General features: G+C 40.6%; 1 pseudogene; it reads left to right on the forward strand.

Annotated features, from left to right (window-relative positions):
• The first annotated feature begins 1,291 nt into the window (after positions 1 to 1,291).
• LOC142424393 (myeloid leukemia factor 2 pseudogene) lies at positions 1,292 to 2,211 on the forward strand (annotated as a pseudogene).
• The last annotated feature ends 21,203 nt before the right edge of the window (positions 2,212 to 23,414 follow it).

Consider the following 23,414-nt stretch of genomic DNA (forward strand, 5'->3'; position numbering starts at 1 on the left):
TGTAGCCAGGGATGTCAGTTCATCTCCGGGGGAGGTTTCCTCTCCTTTACTGGCCCACTCCTTTCCCAAATGAGGTGCACTTCTCAGGAAATGTTCTCTTCTGATAGGAACTGCAGTCCCTGGTCCTGATCAGCAAGTGCTTCAAGTCCTCTTTACTTTCTCAAAAAAGGTTGTATTATCAGATCATCTCACATTGTTAATAAGCCTTCCTGTAATACTGATGTCACCTTCTTCTCTGATCCAACTTATCTGATTATATACTCAACATACAGATTGAATAAGTAGGATGAGAAGACACACCCTTGATGTACATCTTTCCTGATTTTAAACTATGCAGGCCCCTTGTTTTGTTCCCACAACTACATATTGATCCCTGTGCAGGTTCCCAACAAGCACCATGCAGTGTTCCAGAATACCCATTCTTCTCAGGCTTATCCATAGTTATGATCTACACAGTCTAATGCCTTAGCAGAGTCAAAGATGCACAAGTAAGCATCTCTTTTGGAATTCTCTGCTTTGAACCATTTGACATCAGCAATGTGATCCCTAGTCCCATGTCCTCTTCTGAATCCACTCTAAGCCTTGAGCAGCTGCCTGTCAATGTGCTCCTGCGACTCTTTTGGATGGTCTCCAGCGAGGTTTTCTTGCATGTGATATCAGTGAGATTGTTCTATAATGTGAGCACTCTCTTGGGTCACCTTTCTTTGAATTGGTACAAATATGAATCTCTTCCACTCACTTGGCCAAATAGTTGTCTTCTAAGTTTCCTGGTATTGGTACATCTTTTCAGTCAGTGTTCCATTAAGCGTGTTGAACCAATTCAATTAGTATTCCATAATTTCCTGGAAAGCTGTTTGCGCCTAATGCTTTCAGTGTAGGTTGGATTTCTTCCTTCAACATCCTTGTTGTTGCCTGTACATTAACCCTTGAAATGGCGGAATGTTAGTAGTTCTTTTAGGTGCACTGACTCTGCTGTGTTCTTTTCATCTTCTCTGGATTATTCCTGTATCATTAAATAATTTCCCCATAAAATATTTCAATATTGCAACTTGAAGCTTGAATTTCTTTTCTTGAGTTCTTTCAGTTAAGATATGCATATCTCTACTTAATTATTTGATAGGAGTTATAGAAACATAGGTAGAATAGTCATGTTAAGAAATTTTACTCCGAGTCTCCTCGCCACCAGCGCCGGTGGGCGGAGCGCCCGCAGGCCACGCCCCAGGTGGGCGGTCCGCATTGACGTCACTTCCGTCCGGGCCTGGCCGCGGCTCGGGCTCCTGGGCCCAGGTGGGGTGGGTACGGAGGGGGCAGCTGTGGGAGGCGGCGGCGCAGGAGGCCGGAGAGCTCAAGCCCGGAGCAGTCCTCGCGTCCCGGGCCGCGAACGCTGAGCCTGTGCAGCACCGAGAGGCGAAACTGGCCGGATGGGCCGCTGAGCTCGATACGGGGACCGCGTGGAGCCCCCTGGAGCTGCGACCAGGATGTTCCGCTTCATGAGGGACGCGGAGCCGGAGGACCCCATGTTCCTGATGGACCCCTTTGCCATTCACCGCCAGCATATGAGCCGGATGTTGACAGGGGCTTTGGATACAGCCCCCTCCTCAGCATCACAGATGGCAACATGCCAGGGACCAGGCCTGCCAGCCTCAGGATGCAGGCTGGGGCTGTCTCCCCCTTCGGGATGCTGGGAATGTCCGGTGGCTTCATGGACATATTTGGTATGATGAATGACATGATTGGGAACATGGAACATATGACCGCAGCAGGCCACTACCAGACCTTTTCCTCCTCCAAGGTCATCTCCTACTCCAATACCGGCGATGGTGCTCCCAAGGTCTACCAAGAGACGTCAGAGATGCACTCTGCACCAGGCGGGATCCGGGAGACTCAGAGGACTGTCCGGATTTCGAACAGTAGCCTGGAGCAGATGTCCATTGGGCACCACATCCGAGACAGGGCTCACATTCTTCAACGCTCCCGAAACCACCACACAGGGGACCAGGAGGAGCGGCAGGACTACATCAATCTGGATGAGAGTGAGGCCGCAGCCTTCGATGACGAGTGTCCTCCCGATTCCGGCAGCAGCGCCCTCTTGAATTCCGACGACATGAGGCGTCAGGGGGCGGGGGACGAAGGGCTGAGGGGCCTCCCTGCCTGGCTCTACAGGGACCCGAGGACTCCCCCTCCCGACTGTCCCGCCGCTATGACTGGTGAAGGCCCTTGTCCTCAGCCTCTCCTATACAACCGCGAGAGGCTGGGACATCGCCCCTGAGAGAACTTGCCCCTCTCCAACTCCCAGCCCCAATTTAATATTAATTAATAGGCAAGCTGGCCCCCACCTCTCCCTGGGGGCCTCAGGGCGAACGTTCACAGCCCCTTGTACCTACTTCTTCTGTACGTCCCTTTCCATGATGTGTCCGCTAACTTGATTTTTCATTTTGCTGCTCCCCTCCCCACTCCTCCCCCGCCATGCAGTGAGGGAAAGGTCTGTGGCGGTAAGCTATGGGTGCAGGAGCCTCCTGGGCCTTCATCCACCTCTTCCTCAGAGCCCCGCTCTAGGGGCCATTCATTGGCCTTTGACCAGGACTGTGGAGGGAGAGGACTGGTCTCATTCCCAACTCCTTCCTGTCCCACCCACCCACACACATAACAAAAATCTTCCCTACACCCTCCTCTGCCTTTATTTTTGATTTGTGCAACTTGTAACTAGGTGTTTATGGAATAAAGAAGGATGGAGAAGAAAAAAAAAGAAATTTTACTCTACTTTTAAAATGTGGACTAACATGTATGCACAAACCTGTATGCACAGTTTTTATTACATCTGTAATAAAGATAGAATAAAAAATCTGCCAATATTTTCCCCAAAATTGCATAGAGAACACCGGCACTCCATGACTCTATACAAAGACTCTGGGAAGTTTTACAGTTTGAAAGGAGGGAAAAATACAATTATTTTGTCTGTATGCACTTAAAATTTGAAGTAAAAATATCAATTTTAATAAGTGTACATATGCTAAAAGGATTTTGTCTTTGATAGTTTCAATTAACATATGTGAACTGGTTTCAATTAATCACAAACATAATTTTATGACATTTACATATTTGAATTTAAATTTGTTCAAAGAGTATTAATTTTTAATATAGGCAATTGTATTCCCAGTTCACAGTAATGAATTAAAGGCAAATATAATTTATTCAACATCAAATACAGAGGGAATACCTACATCAATGTTGAGAATGCCAGTATAAATATGGAAGATGACCTTATTGGTTTGTGCATAAACAAGTGCATTCATGTGTATCATTATATTCACAAATTGCTGAAAAATCAAACAAACAGCTATCCAAATATATATATATATATATATATATATAATCTATTAGGCAGTTTGCTAAATATTTTTCTTTATTGAATTGTTCATCTAAAAAGATCACCAAAGTTTGATTTAATGATATTTCTTTCCAAAGTCTAAAGGAAACTCTAATAAACAAATTAAGTTATTTTCTAAAATATTAACTGGAAGATGATTTCTAGTATGAGTTGAAAAATGTGTCTGTACAGATTGAAATAGAAAAAATCAGTATCATCATTTATAGTAATATTCCTCAGAATATAATACTAATAAGGCAGACAATAGTCTCATATAAAATAATCTTCAAAGTTAATACTCAATACTGTATTCAGAAAAAATAACCTTTGCCTTGTTTCTATTAATGTTAGATGGAACATATATGAACATGTGTTAGACCGGGTGTACTGGAGATGATTCCTTAAACATTAGGAGAATTGCTATCCAATGCATGTGCTAGAATATGTTTCCATTTATGGCTGACTAACATCGCTGAATGAATCTGTTCTTTGCATATCAATAATATATATCAGAGAAATGTCATGACGTTTATATTTTCTAAATATGTGCAATGGTGCACGAGGGTAGAATAACTTTTAATTCAGTTACTACTTGTGACTATATCTAGATATGGATGCATACAACTGAAAGAAAAACAATTTTTATTGAAATGCATGCTATTTATGTATAATAGATAAAGAATATCAAGGCACTTATGGTTATATGATAGATTAGTTGTATTAAACATAAGTGACTTGAGAATGGCCACCAAGAAGCAAGCACAGGAGGAGCCCCTGGAATCTAGGAGCAAACTCAGCAGGGTGTGGTTCTTGGTTCAGAAATTTAAACACTTGTGGTAGTTACATAATCTGGAGTCAATTTGAGAGGATTACAAGTGAAGGTGTAGAGTCTGGCCTGTCAATCAAGCTATAACCAGTGACGCCTCTATGTGGGCCTTTCTCCTGAGAATTCTGGCAACTCCTGTGTTTCTCCTTGGAGGCAGAAGGCACACTCTCTCATTGCTACTCCCTGGGAGACTTTGCAGCTGACAAGACACATGGAACTACACTAGTGCCCTGAGCTGGAGAAGCCACATGGACCTGCCCCGATGCAGCCAGACCTCTGGAGCTGGAGAAGCCATGTAGAGACCCCTGGAAGCGCTGAGATACTTCTACCACCACTGGATCCTCAAGACTGCACTCACTGGCCTCTGTTCTTCCTACATTTGGTTTAATTACATTTGTTTCATAAGTTTGAAGAGGACTTTATAGATTGGTATCAGACATATGGGCTTATGTACTTAATCTGGACTGGGTTGGGACATTTTCTCAATATTCATTTACTCTTGTATTAAACCTCTTTCTTATACACATATGAGTTTCTATGGATTTGTTTCTAGTCTACCTGGACTCACATAGCACTCCAGAAGATAAATAATGAGATAATATAAATAGCAACATGGTAAAAGACCTAAAGAAGGAAAAAGAATCAGTGAACTTGAAGACACTTCCTCTGACTATAGCCAACAAGAGGAACAATCACCAAAAAAAGAAAAACAGAAAATAAAACCTGAGGATAATGTGCAACACTAAAATCGACAGATAAAATAATATGAAAATTCATGAAAGAAAATTTTACAAATAACACAGCGGAAGAGAGAATCACTTTTCCAGAATTTGAGAACATAGACTAGATCTCCAGAAGAAAAACATGGAGACACATTGAAGTCCAATCATCCACCTTCAGGATAAAGAAGAGAACCCTGAGGGCAAGTAGTGGAAATCGGACAGCGACCAATAAAGGAAATCCAATAAGAACAAACTGGAGCATCTCAGCAGAAACCATTCATGAAAGAAGGCAATGGAGCAGCACATGCCAAACTTTGAAGGACAGAAACTGCCAACAAAGCAACTGGTATCCAGCGAAAGTATTGCTTAAATGCAGTACAGAACTAAACGGAGTTCCTTGTTTGGAGAAATAATGATATTTCTAAACAAGAAAAATCTTAAGGAATCCATCAAAACAAAACTAACATTACAAAAATGATTAACAGATAACTATGATCAGAGAAACAAAACTAATAGCACATAAATATGAGAGCATCGAGCCACTCAGAAACAAATACGATCAAAACAGCTAGCTAAACAAACAAAAACAAAATCAAAAAAGCATAGAACTAGTCTAAATTCTAAACATCCAGTTTGTGGAAAGCTGTGGTTGAAAGTGGTAGCCCTAAACACATTTGCAGGATCTTTACATGGATTGAGTCCTCTTTGAGTCCCCAAGGCTCACAGACTGGGCCATCAGCAGCCCTCCCATTAGACCGGGAATGCCGGAATGTGCAGTGTAGTGACTGTACTTACGCTGGACTGTAACACCAACTTGTCATTTGATCTCTCTCTGGACTCAGGGCAAATGTATTCCTTTTTTTTAAAATAGCTCCTGCTTTCTCTAAGAGGGAAATCTTTTTACTTTTTATAAGGTCATTGCTACTGGATCCTTTTGTGTTGCTTGCCCTGGTTTTGAGTGTTTCTCTGTATAGGTAAACCAGGACACGTGGATGGAGGAAGACAGCAGCTGGATGAATGATTGCAGGGGGGACAGAAGGAGGGCGTAGGGTAACATGGAGAGTCGATGTCAATGGGAATAGGAAAGAAAAGAATATTCCAAAATTGATTATGGCAATGGTAGCACAACCCTTCACGCTATGATTGAACTATTGAATCGTATGATAGGTTAATGATAAGCCAATAATTTTCTTTAAATATATGTTATTTTATATTAGTTGTCTCTAAAGAAATAATAGAAATTGTGAATATTATATCATCCCACTAAGGTTACATCATGCCATTAAGGCATTATTATTTCAATAAATGGAGATCATTTCAATAAATGGAGATTTTGAAAATTGCATGTCTCCTCTAATTTCACAGGGAGAAGGGGCATCAAGATCAGTCGCCCAAATCTGCTTTCTATGAGGTCAATGTCAGCTATGCCTCCATCCTCCAATTTTTACCAATTCTTATACCAACTGTCACTCCCATGGCGCTCTGTATTTATTTCTTAGGTTCATTAATCACTGCAAAGACCACACGGAGCTCACAGGTACTATTTAAGAGTATCGGCACTAATTAGGAGAGCAACAGATAACAATTCAAAATCAGAGACTACCCAGGACAAATACAGACAGGAACTGGAAACACAGGGAATCCAGGGCAGATGATCCCTTCAGGACCAGTGGTGTGAGTGGCAATACCAGGAGGGTAGAGGGAGGGTGGGTTGGAAAGGGGGAACCAATTACAAGGATCAACATGTGACCTCCTCCCTGGGGGACGGACAACAGAAAAGTGGGTGAAGGGAGACGTCGGACAGGGCAAGATATGACAAAATAATAATTTATAAATTATCAAGGGCTCATGGGGGGGCAGGGAGGGAGGGGTAAAATGAGGAGCTGATGCCAGGGGCTTAAGTGGAGAGCAAATGTTTTGAGAATGATGAGGGCAAAGAATGTACACATGTGCTTTACACAATTGATGTATTTAACGATTAAAAAATATATTTATTTGATCAGAATAGCCTCTTCTTGACTGGGTCCTCAGACATTCCTCTCTCCACCCTTTGCAATCTGATCTCCACCAACGCTTGGCCTCTGTGCTGCTCAGGCAAGTGTTAAAAATCTGCTTCGCTCAGTCATTAAATGCCTAGAGATCTTGCCCTCTCTTAGTAAGCCTTGTCCAGTAACTTCTCCAGCAAATGTAGGTCCACCCTGTGTCCCGAGTTATCCCCCTCCACCGGGAAGCCTCTGCCTGGAAGTACTCTCTGTTCTCATTCTGCTGCCCAGAAACCCATAGCCCCATAGCTGACATGTTTCTGAATTCAGCTGTTACGGTTTCTCTGTGCTTTTCACCGTCTTATCAAGATGTAAGAGCTCTTTCTCTGTCTCCTGGGTCCTGGAAATTCTCAGTGTAGGTCTCCTGAGTTCAAAGGATCTGTTTCACTCTTGGCTCCTTTTAAAGTTAGTGGAAAGGCCAGCATGACCATTTCCATTTTAGGATTCCATGTACCTCATTTGTGTTATCCCAAACCTACAAGGATGCTCTAAGTCCCCTATTTACATTATTAGCAAGCTATCTAATTCCCTTGATAGGGTACAAACACCATATTTTCACAGTCCTATCTATTAATTTGGTGGGAGTTACAAAACTAGTATGCATATTAGATTGTTTTTATATACTTCAAAATTGAAATGGCAGATTTATTTGGAAAGTTCTACATGTAGAAAGGAGTAATAATTGAATAAAATTCCACTACAGACCACTTCTAACACTGTGCATAGTTTTTTTAGCGTTTATTTTATTTATTTATTTTTAAACATTTTATTAGGGGCTCATACAACTCTTATCACAATCCGCACATATACATACATCAATTGTATAAAGCACATCTGCACATTCCCTGCCCCAATCATTCTCAGAGCATTTGCTCTCCACTTAAGCCCTTTTTTCCCTCCCTCCCCGCTGCCCCCTCCCTCATGTGCCCTTGGTAATTTATACATCGTTATTTTGTCATATCTTGCCCTATATGGAGTCTCCCTTCCCCCCTTTCTCTGCCGTCCATCTCCCAGGGAGGAGGTCACATGTGGATCCTTGCAATCAGTTCCCCTTTCCAACCCATGCATAGCTTTTTTAAAAAACATCCTAATCACATCATGGAAGTTTTAAACTAATCTTATGGATCATTTTTAAAAGTCAATATCTAATACTAACTAATCATTTAAAGTCAGGGAAAGAGTCAGTCATCAATCCTAAAGTTTTACAGAATTGAAATTTATGCTATCTATCTATCTATCTATCTATCTATCTATCTATCTATCTATCTATCTATCTATCTATCTATCTATCTATACAATCTGTATTATATTAATATTAACTTACATTGAGTTATAGATCTGTGAGTCATTAAGAAATCGTCATAAATGATGATTTGTTTAGGTCACTATTTTTTTGGGTCACTGATTATTTGTGCTGACAGGAGCATGGAGATTCTAAAGTTGCCACTCTCACAGACTGTCACAGCGACTGTGGCACTGTCGGAGAAGTGGCCTCCAGGGAGGAGGTCCTGAAGGATGGAGTGGAGCTGCGCAGACCACTGTCTCCTCGCAGGCACTGAGCTGGACACCACGTGTATGTGGCTGTGAACAAGCCCAGCCGCCGGAGCGGTGACAGCTGCGGCGATGGCTCGGGGACTGCAAACCACGCGGGGCTCCAGGCCTAAAACTGAGCCATTTCACATTTTCATATTTCTGTTTAAAAAATGATTCCAGTGTTTTTATAGAAATATTTTGTATACATACACACATACGTGTATAGATTCATATATTCCAATTCATTTATTCTACTTTAAATTATAGATATATGAAAACATTTCCTCTTTCTACAAGCATTTTTTGTTAATAAATCAAATATCTCCAAATTTATGATCCATTTTCTATCATTTCCTCAGTGCTACACAATATTTATTATTGCAGCTTTCAGTAAGTCAACATATATAATATTAATGTACCATTTAGATCATTTTTATTTGGATTACATGGGATCATCTTGATATGTTTTTCATTGTGTGCTGCTTTGCTCCTGCAGTGCAGTGATTACTTGAGATGCTGTTTTTGCCATGACAGTTGTAAGATCATGGCTAAAATGACTAGGTATGACTGTGCAAATGTGAGGTGGTCATGGCCCACTCTAAAATGAGTCTTGATGGTTCTGTAGTGTAATTGTGGGACTGCTGACCACAAAGTGGCCACTCAAACCTGCCAGCCCCTCCGGTGGACAAAGGTGAGACTGTCTGATTACAGCCTCAGGAAATCCATGTGGATTCTCCCGTGAGTTGGAACCAACACAATTGCAGTGGGTTTATTTTGCAGTATGACCCAACCAGGGGATTGGATATAGCACTATTGATATAAATAAAGGACACGGTAGTTTGGGGAGTGGGATCATACAAATGAGTCATATGAAACCACATGAGAAGATTTGGTAGTTTGCCATTTTAAGCCTTTGTTATGCTTAATATAAGACACCACCACGACCACCACGCCACCGAGGTTGCCGCCCCCGGCACCACCAGCCCACCACCCTCTGTGGCAGAAAGGGGGACACTTCACTACCATGAAGAAAGAAGAGTCTGTAGTGGAACTTGTGCTCAGCACCTGAGAGCCCTGTGCTGAACATCCTAGATCCCAGCGACTGAGATGCGTGGCGATACTAGTGAGGGCGAGAGATGAGCAGCGGGTACAGAATTGGCAGCAATAGAGAAAGTGGAACCAGGAGACCGAGCTGTGGGCTTCTTGATGAACAGAGTGAACACTGTAAGCCTCCAGGCAGACTTAGTGGACTGACATGCCTCTGGCTATTTTTCTGTGGAATGGGGTTTGCTGAACCATGGAGCTAGAATTGAGCTCCTGCAGGCTTCAGAGCTACTAGCAGAGCAGGGTGCCTCTGGGCATAAAATCAACAGAAATACAAGAGCTTTGGAACTCTAGCCTGGGCACCGGGGAGAGGAAGAGGACGCAGGGATGAGAGGCCAAAACAAGAGAGAGCAGAGCCTTGGGGCATGGCTGCGAGGAAGGTACTCTGTTCACAGAGTTGGATGCTTACCTGAGCCTGAGTTGTGACTTGTTAACTTCGCTAATCATCCCATGCAATGTGTCCGTGGGCTCAATGTAGCCACTGTAATGAATTATCAACCACAGCAGAGGAGTCAGCAGCACGGTGGGAGAAACAGTATCAGAATTAGTAGACAGCGTTGGAGGGTCAACAATAAATTGATCTCCACCGCCTAGGAATCGCCCTTGGGCGGATGCTGATGGCCATTTTCCTTGTCCACCCTTATCAAATCACAGGAGACCAGATGCTGCCCTCGTGGTCATTTCATCATTTCCATATATGCAGTTATAATATTCTAGGATTTTTAATGTCCTTCTGAAATGTGTATTGAAATTGCATTTAAATTATAGATTGATTTGGGGGAAAGTAAGGATGCTAATGAGCACTGAAAGACAAGGGTGTGACTTTGAGGATTATAGATCACCTGGCCCAAACCTGGTCTTCTCTATTGCTTCCTATACATGTGAAAGTTGGAAAATGAATAAAGAAGACTGAAGAAAAATCAATGAATTTGAGCGGTGCTGCTGCTGAAGAATTTGAAAATACCATGGACCACTTAAAAGTCCAATCAGTCTTAGAACAAGTGCGGCCAGCATGCTCCTTAGAGGCAGGGATGGCAAGACTTTGTCTTACATACTTTGGACATGTTGTCGGGAGTGACCAGTCCCTTGAGAAGGACATCATGATTGGTAAAGTAGTTGGGGAGTTAGAAAGAGGGTGACCCTCAAGGAGATGGAATAACACCATGGCTGCGACTGTGGGTGTGTTAGTCTGGGTAGACTAGAGAAACAAATTCACAGACACTCATGTGTAGAAGAAAGAGCTTTATATACAAGAGCAATTGAATATTGAGAAAACATCCCAGATCAATCCAGATCGAGTCCATAAGTCTATATGTCAAATACCAATCTTTAAATTCCTCTTCATGCTCATGCAATGACACTGAATTCAGGAGGGATCACAGGCCAGTGGGTGGAAGGTCTTGTGGATCCAGGGGCCGCGGACACATCTCAGCACTGGCGTTGGTCTCCACGTGGCTCCTCAGGCTCCAGGGCTCTGGCTGCATCAGTGTATCTTCATCAGGCTCATTGTCAGTAATGTCTCACAGGGAGTCAAGCGGAGAGTGTTTGTGTCTCGCCTCCAGGAGCTATTTCTCCTTAGTGCCTCCAATGAGGCCATCAAGCTGCAACCTGATTGGCAGACTAAACTCCGCCCCTTCACTCTGAAGCCTCACATTGGCAACAGATTGTACAACTAACACAGTGAGCGAAGGATGGGAACAATTGTGAGCAGGGTGCAGGACTGGGCAGTATTTTGTTCTACTTTGTAAAAAGCCACTATGGATAGGAATAGATTATAACTTAACAACCTACCAATAATAATAAAATACTTTTACTTCAACAAAAAAAAAAAAAACAAACCAAACCCATGGCTGCTAATTTAATTCGGATTCATAGCAACCCAGTCTAGGGTTTCTACGGTTTTGCATCTCTTTACAGGAGCAGACAGCTTCTTTCTCATAGAGGGAAGGGTGGGTTTGAACTGCTGATCTAGCCCAGCGGTCCAAAGCTTACTCAACAGTGTCACCAGGACTCCATTCACTTAGATCTTAATTATATTCTGTCATGCTTTCTACACTTGCATGTTTGTTTAAATTATTTCTTTGTTGTATTTAAGTGGTATGATGTTCTCTCTAATTCAAGCAGGAAAAAAAATCATTGCTTGGTCCTGTGCCATCCTCACCATTTTTTCCATGTTTGCGCCCCATTGTAGCAGCCACTGCATCAACCATTGTTTTGCTAGGGATCCTTCTTTGATTTTGTTGACCCTTTACTTTAAAAAGAATGATAGCCTTCTCCAGGCACTGTTCTCCGATAGCTTTACAAAGTAAAGAAGATGAAGTGATCTCATCCTCATTTCTCCCCAACCCCCAATAGTCTTATTGAGATAAAATGTAAATAAACACCTCCATCATTCAGTTGCATTTGAAAAGAAATTGTATATGCATCGTTCCCCCTACCGTATTCAACATGTGCTCCCCAATTTCCTCCAGTCTCCCCCTACACTTGTATTCCTGACAAGCTGATACGTCAGTTATGGTCTCTATGCATCTGCCCTTTTGTGCATCATATATGGGAAACATATTAAAGACAAAAATACCCTCAAAAAAGAAAAGAAGGGAAGAACTACCAGCAATATTAAAATAAGCCAGAGAGGAAATCTCTGTAGAGAACAAAGGGAGAACTATTAAAAACTAGAACAAATCTAGAATGGGTCAAGAAAGAGATCAACTAACCAGCTACCCAATTACACCTTAGTTCCATTCACTATAGTGAAGTTTGCAATAATATCTGTCTGACAGTAAGTCTATTCATGTCCCTTGACTGTGGTTGGAGGGAATCTGCCAGAGACTTAATCCACATAGGTCCTCTGCAGATGGATGTTGGGTTCTCACTAGCCTCCAGAACCTGCTATGCATAGAGTGTCCATAATTTAAACCCTGATACCTTTCCCTTCATCATATTTGGATTTTGTTATCATCACTTTTGGTTCACACAGCCTGGGGGGCTTCCTCAACGTGGACTTAGTTGATGCCTCACTGACATAGCTGTTTATTTGAATATCAGCCTTTAAGAGCCCGAATATTATTCCAATCGATAGCTGTGCACCATCTAATTCCTTCACCACACTTTACTGTTGTGCCCTTATGTTTAATGATCTATTCATGAAGGAGAGTGTCAAACAGGGACCTGTTATAGGAACTAACTGAATTAATAGGAACTAACTAGAATTAATTGGGAGTTCAGAATCCATCTGCTTTGTCCATGGGTTATGAATAACTCTGGTTAACTTTGTCATGTTATGACAAAAATGAAAACAAAAAACACCACCACCACCAACAGAACAAAAACAAATACCCACCATCTAACAAAAAGAAAAACATTGTTAACCATCTCCCTGGAGTTTTAGGTAATTGCATTGAAAACATCAATAATTTGTCCAATGGCATAGTTGATTTGAAAATTTTATGTGAGTACAATTCAACTAAGAGCAGCAATCCATGAGTTGCTGCTTTGTACACATTGATTACTTAACTGATTGAACTGTTTACCTTGAGCATGAAGATTGGTTTACATCGGTTTACTTTGAGCGAGGGGATATTTCCTGTAACATTTCCTATGAAGGAAGACCTTTGCCTATCTGTCACATTAACGTAGGGGGAACATTGAGAGACTACATATCTGGTGGCTCTGGGTCTCCTTTCATTGGATTCCCAATAACCTAGGGGTCCTACCCACAGTATTGGGGAGGCTGTCCTTAATGTCTTCTCTCATCAAGGAATTTCAGTCTTAAATCCAAGGGCTGCGTGTAATTGTGAGGTAACATCCAGTCCGTTCAGTGGGATTTCCAAGTTGAGTCCCTCTGGTGTGGGAGATACTATGATGCCTGAAGGGCCAGAGTCTACGGTCATTTCAGTGCATCGCTCATGGAGTGTTTCACAAAGGGTTGTTTAGGAACAATTCAGGAGTGTCTGCTCAGGAACATCGTGTCTGGCTTATTCTGTCCTTGGACCCTCCATCATTATTGTTGAGCTTTCCTTCCTTATGTGAGGTTGCTGCTATCTGTTTACCCACCAACAGATGCTCCCCTCCCCTGATTTTGCTTTGAATTTCCAGAAAAGTTCCCTTCTCATTCTTGCATAGTGTCCCTTGATTTGTCTCAATCTTGCCTCGATGTTGTATTGCACCCAAGTGGGTGGTTTTCTCCCTTCTCTCCCATATTGAAGAAATAACCTCAGCTGACCTATCATCCTCATTTCTAAGGCTCATTCTGGCTGCACTTTCTCTGAGAAATATTTGTTTGTTCTTCTTACCATTCTTGGTATGTTTAATATTCTTCACCAACACTATAATTCAAAAGTGTTGATTCTCCTTTGCTTATTTATTCATTGTCTAGCTTCTGCATGCATAAAAGGTGATTGATAATATTTTGATTTAATTTATGCATCTCTTAGTGCTCAGCATGACATCTTTTCTTTTTAGTATTTCAGAGAGGTCTTTTATAGTAGATTTAATGAATCCATCATTTGATTTCTTGATTGCTTCTTTCATGGGAATTGACTGTTATTCAAAGAAGAATAAACTCATTGAAAACTTTGATATTTTATCATATTATCATCATGTTGCGAATTGGTCAGTTGTGCAGCTTTTCTTTTCTTACTTTATATCAAAGTGAAATCCATACCGAAGGCTGTAGTCTTGTTTGTTTTAATTAGTTTTAATTTCAGTGGAGGTTTACATTTTAGACCATTAATTGTGTCTTCCACAAGCTAACCTACTCATCAAACCTGCCCCCAGCTTCTTCCTCCCTTGTTCTGATTTCCATCCTTGCTGCCCCAGATGTGCACATCAAATTCTTTGAACTCATTGCTCTACTCCCACTTCAGAAAACTCTACCGCTTGCTTCCCTTTAGATTAAAAACATTTATCTACTTTCTAATCAGTGGTCTCTTCAAATATTTGTCTTTTGTGGTTGGCTAATTTCACTCAGAATCATGCTATCTAAATCCACCTATGCCATCAGAGGCGTTGTGGTTTCATCATTTGTTTTGCAGTGTCACATTATATGAGCAGAGCTAGGATGGACATGGGCGTGGATGTATAGATTCCTGCTATGATTCTTACTTTTTAAGGATATACATATTTTAAAAATTCCATAGAGTCCAGTGTGTGTGTATGTATGTATATATATGTATGTATGTATGTATATGTATGTATATATTCCTAGTTGTTTGAGGTAGTAGCTGCATTGCTTTCCATAGGAGCTGTGCATATTTACTGTCCCATCAGCAGGGTATAGAATTTCTCCTTTTCCTCTTAGAATATTTTAATAACATTTAATAATCATATATACAAAAATATATTTAATTTTAAATAATTTATTTTGAATTTGGATTTAATACATATATCATTACAGAGTTGAATCACGTCAAGCAGAATTGTGTAATTGTTACCACAATCAGTTGCCAAATGTTCTTTTTCTTCCTAGACTCCTTGACATAGTCCCCTGCTAATCTCCCCCTCACCCTCCACTGTACCCCTGAAATCTTTATGCTACTTGTCTCTATAGGTTCATTAATCCTGGGTTTCATATACTGAAAAATGAAAAAAACAGATAACACAACTTAAAGATGTGACCCCAGTGACAACACCTTTGAGATACACCCAAATATGAACAAACAAAAACAAAAATACAGAAAAATTTGGAAACAAGATCAGATCCAGCATGCATGAGAGGGGTGTCAATTGACAAAGTTTTAACTGTTCAAGTCTTGTTTATCCCTTTGATCTTCTGTATTCATCTCTCCAATACACTCTGTTTAGTAACCACTTTCCTCCCATCCTTCAGTTGAGGCTGGATGGGGGAAGTTTATCAAAGGCTATTTCTTGTGCAGTTCTCACAAATGAATATTGGGCTCCCACTGTCATCTGCAGCCCTCCGCAAGCCAGATTATCAGAATTTTGGAGCATACAGCGCTCCAGAGCCTACATCCATGCGATCTGCTATGGAAACTCCATTGGGTGAATTGCTCTCTCCCTCATATTCACATGCAACCTGAAGACTCAAGTCAGAAAATACAAGATCACTGAACTGCTTGTCAGCGGACAAACATGGTCTCGCTACATCAATGCTCTACATGTTGTATTAAGATATGGGATTTTCCGGCAAACCTGTGACTGACATCTCCGTGATTACTATTGTAAATTTCCTGACAGTTATCTCCAATTGTTTGTGTAAATAGCATCCAGCTACAAAAGGATTGATTCTGTGCAAGTGAATAAGTCAGTACTGTGATACAGAGTTAGCCTACATGGGCTAACTCTCCACAGGGCTTTGAAAAATCAGGACCAGGGTCTAATCAAAGACATTAAAGGAAGATTGTGATGCCTGAGGGGGATTACTGATAAAATGCTGTACCATAAAGTAAAAAGGAAGTTTTGAAAGGAGTCAAAACAATCAAATAACAACGACAAAAACCCCTCATAGATCAAGGACATCATGGCCCTGTTCAATACTAGTCCTCAAGAAGGGAACACAGAAGATATGGGTGCTATAGAAAAATGTGGCAAAAAATTGGATGGTGCCCAGCTGGCTGATAAAATAGTATCTGGAGTCTAAAAGGCTTGTCTCCAAGCAAGCAGCCATTTAAGTGAATTGTAAACTTAAAGTCACATGGAAGCAGCACACCATGATCAGTCACCGAATAAAATGTAAAGTCAAAGACAGGATTAGTGTCAAAGCTTAATTTATAAGAATCCTTTTCCTCTTTGGATAAAAGCTTTGATCCACATAAATGTCTTATTTTGAGTAGGTCCCAAGTCATCTATTTTGTCATATACTGTGTGTGTTTCCTTCATCATATTTTACAGTGTGTCTCTGCCTTGCAATAGGGCCGAAAGTTAGTTCCTATTTTCTCATTGGTATTCTCTAGAGTTCTGGATTTAAATTCGGTTTTGATCCATCTTGAATTTCTTTTTGCACATAGAGTAAGTTATGGGCCTTGTTTCATTCTTCTACAAATGGAAATACAATAATGCCAGCACCATTGTCTGACGAGATCTTGTATTTTATGTTTTGGCACTTTGTCAAGGATCAGTTGTATGTAGGTTGATGGATTTTGGGCTTTTCAGTTCTGTCTCATTGGCCTATTTATCTACCACACTATCAGTACCCTGCTGTTTTACATATTTTGTCTATGTAATAGATTTTGAGATTAGCAAGCGAACAGTCCCCTATTTCATTCTTTTTTGATTGCCAAAAGAACAAACAAATCTTCCTCGGAAGGAGTGCGGCTAGAATGCTCCTGTGAATGGAGAATGGTTTTGTCTTGGGTACTTTGGACATGTTATCAAGTGATACCACTCTCTGGAAAAGGACATCACACTCTGTACAGTAGAGAGTCAGTGAGGAGAGGAAGCCTGTCAAGGAGGTAAATTGACGTAGTGGCTACAACAATGGGCTGAAACCTAACAACCGTGAGGCTGGGTGTAGATGGAACACAGTCTCATTCTGTTGTGCGGGAGGCGGCTGTGAGCTGGAACCCACTTGGTGGCACCTGACAGGAACAACAGCTCAGAGAATCTCAAAGATAGGGGTGCAGAGGGCCCTTCCCACTTACATCAACTTCTCAATGGATCCATTAATGTGGGATATTTTTACAAAATATTATATTATATTTATACATATATCACCAACCTTTTTTGAAACAAGTACTATAATGAATTTCAAATCACTTTTTTATTGTCACACTCTAAAACAGAAACCACACGTAACAGCATTCAAATGAAATCCTGTAAAGAACAGTGTGGAGGGTGTAATACAGTGAGTAACCTGCCTGTGGCACAACATGTTGATGTAAAAATCTGTATAAAACGCTTATTTCCTGCCTTATCCCTGTGGCTGTATCAAAATTCCAATCTTCTACATTAACCCTATTTTCTACACCTGGAACACTGGGGAAAATGATCGTGTGTCCAACTTGTGTGAGACTGTGTTGAATTGCTCCCATTGTCACGCAGCCATCAGTAGTCCTCTCTGTCTTCACAGGTTTTCAGATTTAGGTGATGTATTGTTATTCATTCATAGGTCCGTGATCTAGCTCTCTGTGTTTTATCCCTCTCCTGTAATGTTTCCCTCCAAGTGTCACCCTTCCATTCAATTTTTCTATCACTTTTTTTTTGCCACAAACTGCAATAAAATGGCAGAATATAGCACAATGATTGACTACAATGTTCACATTCAGACTTGGCCATTAATTACACCTTATGTGTGATGTTAGGTGGAATGGTTACAAATCAGGCTGCTAGCTACAAGGCCAGTAGTTCAAAACTACTAGCTGTTCTTTGTGAGAAAGATGGGGCTTTCTACTCCCATAAAGAGGTACAGTCTCAGAACTCAAGCGGAGTTCTACTCTGTCCTGTAGGCTCGCCACACATCACAATGAACTCCTTGGCAGTGTGTTTGAGTTTGTGAGTCGTGAAACAAGGTACTCACCCTCTCTGTGACCTTGTTTTCTCAGGCACATCGTGGGAGTGAGTGAAAATCATCACTCCAATTGTGATTCTGTGAGAATTCAGGAGTGTGAGCTCTCTCTGATACCATGTCAGCTATGTCCTCGTGTTCCGTTTTGATGCAGCAGCCTAAATGTCTCCATGTTTTGGATTTCTTGAAATATTTTTGAACTTATAGTTCTGACCTCCTCTTAGGTCATATCTTGAGCCTGAAGACCAAACTTATTCCTCCTTACAATGTAAGTACACCCTCGCCCTCCCTCCAGCTCCTTGTCACATGGGAAGAAAAGTCACTCCTGGACCAAGGCAATCTTAAACGGAGGCATAGAATAGAAAGAAGGGACATTTTATTTTTCTTCCTGATAGTACTGAGAGTCATATGATAGTCCTAGGGTTCGGGAGGAATTATGTAGCAAAGGAATAGAATTATCCAAACATAGAAATTCATTTCCTGTTCAACATAGTAAAAGGGATAAATAGTGATAATACTGGAATTCAGAGGCAAAGGTTTGTTAGATGATTAAACCTTGACCCACACATTCTTATTATTGTTACCTACAGTCAAATAAATGCATACCAAAGTTTATAAAATGAAGCTTCCAAAGTTGTACAAGGGGCTAAGGCTGTTACTTAAGTTGCTTCCTGTTTGAGTTTGGGTTGTAGGTCAGTCTGAAGACAGAGTGATCATTTCTTTCATATAGAAACAATGTGAAGAAGGTGCAGTCCAAAAAAGCAGGTTTTCTTTTTAGAGGTTAGTGGCTGTAGTAGCTGTTTGCAATCAAGGAGCCATGGTGGAGTGGTGGGTTAGCCATGGGCTGCTAACCAGAAGGTGGGGTGTTCAAACCCACCAATGAATCCAAAAGAGAAAGACAAGGGTTCCGCTCCCATGTGAGAAATACACAGGAGCAATTGTACTCCCTCCTCCAGGATTGCTCTGATTCAGAATTGGTTTTAAATGGTTTATGTTTTTGAGGGGATTATGTTGATTAATAATAATACAACTCATTTTAAAAGAATAAAATTCACAAGTGGGGAATATTCACAATATATAAATTAGACAAGAGGGTAATGATTGATAAAGTAAGAAGATGGAAGTTGAAGGATTTACATGCATGCTCTGTAAACACTCCGTGGTTATGACTCTTTTCCCTCCCACCAGCCCCATATATGGTTTCTGAGGCCCTGAGTCGTTATTGATGCAGCACACACACACACACACACACACACACACACACACACACACACACACACACAGTCTTCCTAGTACGGACTGGTGGGTTTGAACAAATAACCTCAAGATTAACAGCCATTTACCTGACAATGCCCTCTGGCCTCGTCATAATTTAAATAGTTCATAAGTTAATAATGCAAATGTATATCCAGATGAGTGAAAATAAGAACATCTAACAGTGTGACGGTCATTTTGACATTTCAGTTCAAATATATTGCTGAAATCATGTCCTTACACATGCTCAAAGGCGGGGGCCAGGGAGCAGCTGCTGGCACAGACAAGAACGGTTAGAATGAAAATGTGAGTCAGAAAGTCAGCTACGTACCAAATAAACTTTTTCATTTTCATATTTGATTCATGGAGCATATTGAGACACTCTCCCTCTTGACCAGCTGTGAGATTTCCAAACCGTTTTTCTGCCAAGAAGTTTTCACATCTGAGATGGTAGTTGAGTCTTTTGTTGACCTTTCTATTGTGAAGAGGTGAGCAGCTTGCAGCAGCTAGAGGGATCTTGACATTGAAGATAGAAACGACTCTCTTTGCAACTCTCTAAGCACTGAGCCCAATAAATTGTTGCATTTGTCAATTAGACAGAAACAGTCCGTTCAATGTGGCATTGTAAGAAAAGGGAGAAATAAAAGAAAAGACGGAAAATAATAAGTGGTTCACATATTGTATTACCTCTGTTATTTTAACCCAAAGTAAAAATTATAATATTAAAACCACTGATGTTCTTAGATGCAGACCTATTTGAGAATAATTCCAGGATGAATTTTAAATCTAAGGAATAAGTGGTAGCCCATATTTGAGTTAGTAAAATGGGAAGAATTAACTCTATTTAGATGTTTTAAATTTAAAGTTATACTATTAAAATAGTTCTTAAAATTGGCTGCTGTTAGCTATAAATGCAATTATAGTAATATAATAATAGTTTCCTGAAGCTTCTGTAACAAATTACCATCAATTTGCTTAACACAACAGTATTTCCTCCCTGTTATGGAGACAAAAGCCTGAAATTAAGGTGTTAGGAGGGTTGGCTCTTTGTTCCATGACTTCCCTAGTTTTGACAACTACCAGAAATTCTCCATGCTTGTTAGCTATAGCGGTCACCTCTGCCTACATAGAGCCTTCCCCACTCTGTGTCTCTATTGATTCTGATCATTTTCCATCTTTAATGATATTTACATCCCACTATAATCTGACATTATCTCATTTTTCTATGCTTACTTTAATCACATGTCCCAAACTCTTGTTTGAAATAAAGCTACATTGTATGATATGGCCAGCTGGACATAACTTTCCTTAAAATAAACAAAAAATGGGGTGGGAGGACACAATTCAAACAACTGTGAACACTATTGATAAATGGATTACCCAGAGTGCCAAATGTTTGAAATGCACTGAATGCATTAACCAAAAATAAGGTTCTAGGAATTTACAGAAGACCCACTGAAATCTTTCAGAAAGCTGAAGAAGCATTGGAAGCATTCACTCCTCTGTGCCAGATAATTTAGAGATTGCCCGATGGTTGTAAAAGATTTATATTTGTGTCCATTCTAAAGAGCAGTGACCCAACAGAATCCTCAAACTGGGCAGCAATATCATTGATCTTGCACACAAGTGAAATTGTGCTTAAGGTCACCTGACGACGCTGCAACAGTTCATTGATCAAGGCCTTCTGGAAGCCCAGCCTGGATTCAGAAGACGACTTGGAACATGGGGCATCACTGCTGATATCAGGTGGATGTGGGTCCAAATTAGAGAATGCTAAGAAAAGGTTTATGTTTGTGTCATTGACTATGATCAGGCATTAAACTCTGGAGACCACAATAAACTGTGGACAACCTTGAGAGGAATACGAAATTCCAGAACACTTCACTGGGCTCATCCAGAATTTGAACAAGGATTCAAATTTGTTTGTTGGAACAGAAGAAAGGAATTCTGTATGGTTTAAACTAAGTAAAGGTGTACATCAGAATTTCATCCTCTCACTATACTTGTTCAATCCATCTGCTGAGCAAATCATTAGAGAAACTGGATTCTATGAAGAAGAGTGAAGTATCAGGATTGGAGGAAGGCTTATTAACAACCTGACATATGCAGATGACACAACATTTTTGGCTAAAAGTGAGCAGGACTTGAATCACTTGCTTATGAAGGTCAAGGGTTGCAGCTTTAAGTATGAATTGCATTCAACTGAATGTAAAGAACGTCAAAATTCTCACAATTGAACCAATAGGTAAAGTCCTGAAAAATGGAGAAAAGTTTGAAGTTGTCAAGGAGTTTGTCTTACCTGCATCCACAACTAATGCTCATGGAAGCAGCAGTCAAGCCATCAGAAGACATATCGCATTTGGTCTATCTGTTGCACAAGACTGTTTTAGAGTGTTGAAGAGCAAGGGTGTTATTCTGAGGACTACGGTGCTCCCGACCCAAGAAGTGGTATTCCACATTGCATCATATGCATGTGAAAGTAGGACATTGGATAAGGAGGACCTTAGAGGACTGGATGAATCTGAGTTGTAGTGCAGCAGAAGAGTGTTGAAGGCAACGTGGACTGCTAAAAGCACAAGCTGACCTGTATTGGAAGAAGTAAGGCCAGTGTTCTTTAGAGGCCAGGATGGTGAGACTTCATTTTACATCCTGTAGCCATGATATCAGGAGAAGCCAGGCCCCAGAGGAGGAGCTCGTGTTGGGTAAAATGAAGAGGCCACAAATAATAGGAAGGCCCTCAGGAGATGGATTGACACGGAGGTGGCACCGATGGACTCAGAAATAGGAACAATTGTGAAGATGGCACAGGACCATGCAGTGTTTCATTCTGTTGTGCATTGGATTGCTTCGGGCCCAAACAGACTCAATGGCACCAAAGAAGAACAGCAAGCAGTATGCTAAGGACGTTATATACCCCGGGCATCAAGTCCATAGCAACTCTAGATAGGGTTTATGAGACTAAATATCTTTACAGGAGCACATATTCCCATAGAGTTGGTGGTGGTTTTGAACGGCAGAACTTGTGCTTTTCAGCCCAATTCTCATCTTACAGTGCGATCTAGTATATCTAATTTAAAAGAATAATGAGGTAAGATATTTCATAGTAAAACATTTTACAGAATAGAAAACACTTTAGAAAATTCTCATAACTTTTTTTTTTTAAGGTAAGTGACCAGTAAACTGCAGAGATTTTATTTGGGCCAAGTCATAGAAAAAGTATAGTGAAATCCATCTTACTCTATTAATAGACTTGAAAGTAGCACCACAAAAATCTCGTTCCAGCCTTTCCTGATACCGTGACCACATTCTGAATGCAGGAAAGGTGGGGGGAAGGAGATGTAAACACTAAAGAACAATGTTTTTCTATCCTCAAACTCAAAATTCTCAGCCATCGACTTGATTTTGACTCATAGAGACCCTATAGGACAGTGCAGAACTGACCTTGTGAGTTTCAGAGAAAGTAACTCTGGATGGTGGTAAGAAAGCCTTGTATTTAACCCTATGTGAAACCACTATGCTGTTAGAGGTAATTTAATAGGGAGTGAGGTGAATCAATTTCAATCATTTTTGTGATTAAATTATTAAAAAAGAATGTCTAAACAGAGTATTGTTACATGCTGTATCAGTATTTAACTATGTAAACAGCTGTTGAGAAGGCTTTATATTAAGAAAGTTATTTCACTTTTTTATGAGGCTATGTATATCCCAGGCAGTGTATGTGATCAAGACAATACATGCCAATGAAATGTATGGAAACCCAGTTTGAATAATTTCTGGTTTTCCTATGATATAACTGTACATTGCCTTTTATGTAAGAAGACTGTTTTATGTAAGAAAAACCAAGGCATGCCTTATCATTGGGCACTGCACCATCTTATTGATACAAATATTCATGTGTAAAGTGCTCCAATAGATAAAATCATCACAGATTTTTTTTCAAAATGAAGAACTTTCCAATAACAATGGTAAATGTCCTTGAACACATTAGAACCGAGAGAGAGGAGCAACATGGAAATGTTTACTATAGAAGGGGCTACAATAAATGAAGTTGAAAAATTAAATGGGGAGCAGAATCTAATGAAAAGTACATGTTATGACTGAAACT

Source organism: Tenrec ecaudatus, chromosome 13, assembly GCF_050624435.1.
Source record: "Tenrec ecaudatus isolate mTenEca1 chromosome 13, mTenEca1.hap1, whole genome shotgun sequence".
Lineage (NCBI taxonomy): Eukaryota > Metazoa > Chordata > Mammalia > Afrosoricida > Tenrecidae > Tenrec > Tenrec ecaudatus.